Below are 8,659 nucleotides of genomic sequence, written 5' to 3'. Positions count from 1 at the left end.
GGAGGAGCCTGCAGCCAACTAAGTGCCCTTGACCGTCATCAAACCCGGGTCCCTTTGGTCTGCAGGCTGACGCTCTGTTCACTGAGCCAAACTAGCTAGGGCTGCATTCTTATTTATTTTATTTTAATAATTATTTATTATTGAAAGTGTTACATATGTCCCTCTTTTTCCCCCATTGACCCCCAGCAGCCTGTCCCCAGGCCCTCACTGCCCTATGGTCTGTGTCCATGGGCTATGCATATTGCATCCTTTTTCAGATGACCCGACCTTGTCCTTCTGTGACCTGTCAGGTGATTGGACCACAGGTGGATACCTGACTTAGGGGAAAGCGGTCCTTGGTGGGCAGAATCAGCCAGAATGTCTTCTGGGGATTTGGACAAAGAGCAGGTCAAGGGATAATGCTATCTCCTTTCTGGATCTGAGAGATGTCACTGGGAAATGCCTGACTCATCAGCATCATTGCTTCCTAAAGACCAGCTCTTGATTCTCAGCCGATAGCAGTTTGTATGTTACGTTGTCCCATCTTTGCTTCTTTTATCCCCCTCTCCCTTTTCAGAACTCTTTCCCTGGGAGTCACTAAACTTTTGCTGCTACATCATTGCTTTGGGTTATGTTTCCCAGGATTTCAGTTTATTTTGCATTAGTTATAGTTGAGAATGTTTTTCTTCTTACAGCAGATGGTGGGGGCAGGGGACTCATCTTAATCTCAAAAATGTGTGCTCAGTGGTTAGAGCATTGCCCTGTGTACTGAATTGTCAGGGGTTCAATGCCCAGTCAAGGACATGTACCTGGGTTGCAGGTTCAGTCCCCAGTGTCTCTCTCACATTGATGTTTCTCTCTCTCTCTCTCTCTTTTTTCTCTCTCTCTTTCTCCCCCCTCCCTCCCATTCTCTCTAAAAATCAATGGAAAAAATATCCTTGGGTGAGGATTAACAAAAAAATGAAACAAAACAAAAAGTGCTACTTTCAGGGTGCTGTATTATGATATATATGTTGGTTTGTATTCATTTTATTTTCATGGAATAATAGATATTTTCTGTTCTCTTGGCATCAGACTCCAGGCACATATCACCTTATGACTTTGCAGAGACTGTGATTATGGTCATGAAAAGGGGGGCTTGATATCTCTTTGGGCTCCTTGGTTGTGCGCAAGAGAAACGAAATCTGGCTAATTTAAACAACAAAAAAAATGTAATGGAAATACAGAGTAGCATACAGAACCAAAGAGAAGGCTGAAAAGCTCAAGGAGTGGCAGGAACCAGGCTGTTCTAAGGCAACAGGAATGCAGGGCCCCTACTTTCAGGTGTTGAGATTGTTGTGAATGAGCTCCTACAGTTCTTGCCAGTGCATTTGGATCTGGTGTCCACGCCAAGAACATGTGACTGGCCTACCTTGAGTCACATACAAAACCATCATCCAGATTGACAGCCCTACCGAGATGGCATCCACTCAGGAAGGGCTAGTTCCCTAAAGCAACACTGGAGTGTATAACAGTAGAAGGGGGAATGGATGAAGGCAAGCTTAAAAATAGTTGTTCACTCTATTCTCTTAACATTTCATTTGACCCCTCCCCAAGAGTGGTGTTGCAAGCAAGTTGTCTATAAGAACTGCCGTAGATAGACTTGTCATTCTAGTCATGGATCAATCCCACTTAGCTCTGTGTTACTTGGTATGATAGGCATGTACTTGGTGTATGTGGACACGTATGATGTGCCAGGAGAACCATCCAGACTTACATGAGACTGCGTGGTGCTAGGTGTTGGGTTGTGACTGCTTTTGATATGAAATGATATTGGCTCTGTGATTGTGACTAAAGTTTACATCCTTGGCAGAGAACAAGGAGAATCTGACCTGTAACAACATTTAGAGATAGCGTTTTCTAACTGGTGATACAGGTATTCCTAATCAGGTCCCCAAGTATGTCTACTTCAAGTCAGGAAATGCCTCCTTCCTTGATTTATTTACTCATTTCCAATGAAAACAAATATTTCATCTTACTCAGTTTTGGACCCTGTCCATAGGTATACTATGAAAGCTTCCCGGTTTATTCTCTATTTAGGTTCACAAAGATCATTGTCCTCTAAAATATTCATCACTTACTTTAAAGTAATTTTTAGCACTCAAGTAAGTTATATTCACTGTAGAAAAATCAGAAAATAGAGATTAGCCAAGTGGTAGATAATGAAAATCCACAGACAACCACAGGATCACTTTTTGTGTGTATAACTCTAGATTTATTTTCTCTGTGTTTAAAGTAATTACATATTCAGTATGCGTGCTTACAATTTAAAAAAAAAATGGAATCATGTTGATTACATTGCTTTTATTACCCTGTTCATTCAACATTAAGTTGTTATCTTCCATAATTATAAAAATATTTCTTTTACATCATTTTAATACTTCACATTTTAATGTCATTTTTGCTTAGTGGTTCTTTGTGGAGACAAAGACAACTTACCACATTCCTTATTTTTTTCAATTACAGTTGCCATTCAATATTATTTTATATTAGTTTCAGGTTATACAGCGTGGTGGTCAGACAGTTTTTATTTTATAAAGTGGCCCCCTTCTCCCCCATAGCTATAGTGCCCACAATTTGCCACATTTCTTATTTCTCATTGATGCCTTAATTTTGATTTGCCGTTTTAACGTGACCAGGAAACTCGGATTTTTCTGAAGTGATACAACAAAGTCTTTGACATAATGGTGGTGTGTGTGTGTGTGTGTGTGTGTGTGTGTGTGTGTGTGTGTTTTAGTTGCTCTGGGTAACAAAGTTTCCTTTATGGAGGCCCAGAGTATTAAGAGTCTTCAAGCACTTGGATGCATGCTTTATGTGGAAGAAGCTAGCAGTGCTGTCTCCATTTGATCACTAAGAAGAAGGAGACAGTCAGTACTGAGGCCAGGGGAGAAGTCATTGACAGAGCCCCAAAGAGAACATGAAGTTCTAATGGCCCAGTCCTCTCCTCCAACCACAAAGCCACACAGCTTCCCCTTCCGCAGCTTCAGGGCCGGGCTGGAGAGGAAAGTGCTGCCTCCGCTGAGGGCTGAATGGTGATTCGCCATTCACGGGCCTGCTCTGTCAGAGAGGCGCAGACTCCCCCGCTCTCAATTGCGGGTGGAAGCCTGTTATCGTGCGCAGGACCCATTGATCTGTTTCGACAACGACTCCTGAATTATATGGCCCCTAAATGTTTGCTGCCAGAGAGATCTATACTGTGGATACGATGATGGGTACTTACTGGAAACTGTTGCCTGATATATGAGTTTTGCTGTTTTGTCTCAATGAAATATCCCTGCGCACTTGGAGATCTCTCCCCTCCCAACTCCTTCCCTCCATTCTGGTATAATGTGTTGTTCTAGAAAAGAGTGAAATACAATGACTTTCAGGGGTCTTCACGTTGAAAGTAAATCCATATTGATCATGTGAGTAGCATCTCAGAGGGTGATTTGTCAATTCATTTAAAAAAACCCACAGCAACTTTAAAAAATGTGCATATCCATTCACCCAGCAACCACGCCCTGAGTAGTTTATCCAAAGGGAATAATGGTGGAAGAGTGCGCAAACTGAACGGCGAGGGTCCTTTCTATAGTGTAATTTGCAGTGGTAAAAAAATAAAATAAAAATAAAAGTGAAGCCATTTCAAAGCTGAACAGTAGGAGATTGGTTTAATGAATTATGATTTGGTTATATAATGGTATTCTATGCTGTCATTAAAAATAAGTTGTATTAATGTTTATAATGACAAGGAAAGTTGTTCATGATATAATGTTGAGTTAGAGGAAAGCAGGCTATGAAATAATTTGGGTTTGATACTGGCTTTGTAAAAATAATGCTTGTGTACACACCCTCACCCTCACTCCAATGTACACAGAGCCCTGGACCTGCCGCCTCTCTCATCCTGTCTCCAACTCTTCTCCCCCTGGACTTCCCCAACTACAGGCCCATCGTCCAAGAGGTTCCCTCTCCCTGAAACATCTTCTTCTCCCTTTAGCTCTACATCCTTCAGGTCTCAGCTCAAACATCATCTCCCACAAATAAGGGTCAGACTCACCACCGATGAGAAAGGCATTTTCTGCACAGCACTGCGAGAGTCATTAGCATTGTTGACCAAACACAGACTATCCAAAGTCTGGAGACAAGAAAATATCTTTCTGTCATGAATTGCAATATCAAGAAACTATTCATTGTGTATTCTCCTATGTTTTCAGACTTTGTGGACACCCTGTACTTCTGATTCCCCTCTGTGTAGGCACATGATTGCATCCTGCATCCCTGGCCTCCATGGAGGTGAGTATGGCCATGTGACTTGCTTTGGTCCGTGAAATGAGAACAGAAACAATATGTATCAATTCCCTATAGAAGTGTTTAAGAAACAGTACCATTTCCTCTAATCTCGCCTTCCTGCCATGGACTTGCAGCTGTCTAATGGTAGAGATTCAATCTTCCTTCATTGCTGAGTGTGGGTTACCTGGACAGAGACCACCTCTCATCTCCCGGGCATCTGATGGACATGTACTATGAGAGAGAAACAAGTCTTGTTAATTTGAGACTGAGATGTGGGGTTGTTTGCTACTGCAGCATAACCCAGCCTATCCTGAGTAGTACCTGCACTTATCAAAGTTGTAGTTTTACACTTGCAAGTGTAATTTTTAGTATCATCAATGGAGCATCTCTCTTAGTGCCAGACACAGTACCAGAATGTGGGACCTCAGCAGTGAATAAGGTAAGCAAAGTCCCCTGCTCTCGTGGGGTTTCATCCTGGTGAGGGAGACAGAACATAAACAAATAAAGCAGAGATGTGCATGAAAACAAGTCATGTGCTCAGCTTGGGAGCAGAAGGTTCCAGACAGAGAGATGAGTACTAAGTGCAGAGTGGGGTCCTGCTATTCTGGACACTGGGGTGCAGGAAGCAGGGTGGGGAGTGGGGAGTGGTAGAGAAGATAAGATGTGGGGGAGGGGAGTAGATCACATAGGACTTTGTGGGCCCTGGGAAAGTCCTGGGATTTTATGCTGCGTGTGATGGGAAGATTTTGAGCAGGGGTATGATATGTTGAAACTCTTTTTAAAAGGATCACTCTGGCTGTTGATTTGAGAATCGACTAGAGAGACAGGGAGGTAAGGAGATCAGTAAGGAGGTCAGTTAGAAGGCAAGAGGTGGTGGTGGCCCTGGCCAGGTGGCTCAGTTGGTTGGAGCATCATCCCATACACCAAAAGGTTGTGGGTTTGATCCCCAGTCAGGACATGTACTGGATGAAGCCAATTGATGTTTCTCTCACACAATGATGTTTCTCTCTCTTTCTCTCTCCCTTCCCCTCTCTCTAAAATCATTATCATAGTCTATTATGATAGGTCTGAAATTATTATATGCCTTAAAAATTTTTGTGATATTTTGAATGTGTGTTTATTGAAATAAACACACATTCAAAATACATGGGAACTTCCCTTCAGTGCCCCAATAACTCTCAAAATGAAGGTGGCCCAAAGTTGTATTTATTTACATGTGTATGTGTGGATTTCTAACCAGCCCATTTGCCCAGTCCAGTATAATAGAAGGAGACACTGTTGAGGACCATGCTTATCTAAAGATTGGGGATAAAATTTATATTCAGGCTCTTAATGAGATCAGTTAACTAGCCTAACACAACATTAATGCTTGCGCTCTAAATCCTGCTAAACATTGTAAAGAATAAACAAAGATCTAATTCTCTTGCTTTAGAAGGCTTTTACCATGCGCTAGGTTTCCCTGGGAAACCTAATTCTCTTAAGTGGTACTCACATGGGGAAGTTTTTGTTTGTTATTTAAAGATCAGCAAGGTGAGGCTTTCTTCAACAATCCTAAAATAGTACTTCAGTAGTCTACAAATGCATGTGTTTAATGAGGCCTTTGATATCTGATTATTTAGTAGCAAGAACAAGTGACTGCAAGTATCAGGCTTTAAAAATATTTTCTTATTACTTATGTGATATATTATAATCACTCTAAGAAATTCAGATAACACAAATGAATAAAGAAAGTATATATATATATATATTTTCTTACAGTGAAATACTATGCAGTCATGAAAAGGCTAAGATAGAGATTTGTATATTGTTGTGAAAAAATGAACATGGTATCCACCACAGCATGGTAACATCTACCAGCTACCATTAATGAGGGCCTAAATGGCTCATTGAGCACTTGGCACATGTAAATTTATTTTTACCCCTTGAAACAACTCTATGATTAGATACCAAATATTGTACTCCAAATGCAGATAAGTTACTCTCTGATACTTTCCACCTAAGGGTAGGACTTTTTGGTCCCTAAGCTTGAGCTGAATTTGGGACTGAACAGCTGAGCTCCATCTGGCCTTACTGTCCATCTCTAAGTCCCTATAATCACTTTGTGGGCAAAATAGACACAATATGAAATGTGAAGTTTCAACAAGGTATTTTGAAACCAGCAAATATAAGGAGGCTGTCAATTCAAGAAACTTTTACCTCATGTTCTATGGCAGAATAGTTCCTTTTGGTGGTCTAGACAGGCCCAAGCATCTGCACTATATATAGACTTGAGCTAGTTCTTAAGAAGCATATGATGGGAACGCCTTAAAATTAATGTTATTTACCTGCTAGGATGTAAATGGTAAAAGGATGTGGTCTATCTACATTATGGACAAGGGCTCTGTAAAATGTGATATTAGAAAATGGAAATTTTACGAGTTCTGGGAACAGAAAAAGGTAATGTGAGTGAAATGGGAGAAAATTCTAATTTTTGCTGCATTGCTAGAAGTTAATCCAAAGTACTTTTAAAAAATCATGAATAATAGAATTACAACATTCTTGGGTTAATTGTGCCCACTTTGTCTTCATCATATTACCTGTTCCTGAAAAATAACCTTTCTACTTAAGAAAATGGGCCTTTCCACCAGTGTTCATGGGGCTAGAATCACAGAGCTCCCCACTATTGAGGATCCGGGATTGTTAATCCAGCTCCTAGCCTGGGCACAAATTACTCTTTGGTAGGTGGTTATATTATCCCTTTTGGAGACTTCTATGATGGTGATAGTAGAGTATAGTCCATGAGAACTCAACAGATTTTGCTGTCAGATGGTCCTCACTAGCTCTGTGACCTTGAGTGTTATTTATCCTCTTAAAGCTTTGTTCAGCTCATCTCTAAAATGGGCTGTTGGAAGGATTAAATGAAGAAATCGCAGTAAAGCCTTCGGTAAAGTGCCTGACACAGCATCAATAACTATCTTCCTCTCCCTCATCATTACTGTCTCCAGCATCACAGAGAGGCTTAACTAACCATGAGAGAGTTGTCATGATTGGGGGATCGGACTCTTGGCTACATTTGATCTTAAACTACCTCCTTATCTTAAACGGGGGACTAGTATCCATGAGACCTCAATATTCCTGAGTTTTTTTGTGAGAATTTTGAACCCCTCCTTTTAAAGGAAGTGTTATGGTATTCTTCTATTTTGAATGTGCCTTCAAAAAGACCTACCTCACACAAATATGGACAGAACAGAAAAATAAAATTGAATCCATAAAAAAGAACAACAACTGATTGGTTCTTCTTCCCCCTCAGATGAAAGCCTACCCAATTCCTTGTGTACACTATTAACCTACACTATAACTATAAGGATATGGTGATGAATACTTTCTCACATTTTATTTCATTCAATTCTTACTAGCAAACTTGGGAGGAAGATAGAGCAGAGCATATGTTACCATCCTTGTTCTATGGGTAAGGAAACCGAGAGAGAGAAAGCAACTACCTTGCCTAAGATACACAGTTATTGATAGAAGTAAAATCAGAGGCTCTGGGTACAGGCTTCCAGCCCATTGCTTTTCACTGCACCAGAGGGAAGAATATGTCCTGCCACATATTCTTGACTTGTAACAGACATCACTAATCAACCATGATATTCTTTCCCCCGACCTGAACCTATGCTCAGAATCATCCTTATCACAGTGTTCCAGACAGCCACCACCAGTTAAGTATAAGTGACACAGGAATATACAAACTCGTTGGCTATTCCTGGACTATTTAGCCATCATCGTCAATCTCATCATCTAATTCACTTGGCAAAGTTGGAGGGAAGATCTTTTCCTTAGAAATCTTACGCCAGGTCCTATTTCCGGTGGGTATGTGGTCAACGTTGACTGTATGCTCCTCCAAGCCAGAACCCTGGTCATTTTCATATCCCATAACCTGGGATGGGACCTGACACAGAAACACATTGATCCCTGTTTTGATGGACGGGTGGATGGATGGATTTAGCAATTGGATAGGCCCAAAGCAACAGATCCAGGGTGGAAAAGAGCCTCCACTGCTGATGGCTGTTGAGACTTTCACTTCAGATGATGGCTTGACGCCTTTGTGTCTCTTAGGATTGGGCTGTCAATCTAGAAAGCACTGTCCACCTTCCAAACACTATTTATCTCCATTTATCAGAGGATATTATTAGACATCGTGCTGCTGAAGTAGCAAATTGGTTAGGGCTTTTAGTTCTGGGTCTGTGATAAAGATTTGGGGAAATGTATTCTGCCAGGGGAGGGCAGGTACATGGTCTCCCTATTACTCTGGCCTGATGACAGCTGCTAGCACTCTGCTGAATGGGTCGATAACTGGCTGCCAGTCCAGTTACTCCTTGCTGGCTATTTTAAGGAT

This window comes from Myotis brandtii, unplaced genomic scaffold, assembly GCF_000412655.1.
Source record: "Myotis brandtii unplaced genomic scaffold, ASM41265v1 scaffold95, whole genome shotgun sequence".
In the NCBI taxonomy this organism is placed as follows: Eukaryota; Metazoa; Chordata; class Mammalia; order Chiroptera; family Vespertilionidae; genus Myotis; species Myotis brandtii.
This window is presented reverse-complemented; position numbering follows the sequence as displayed.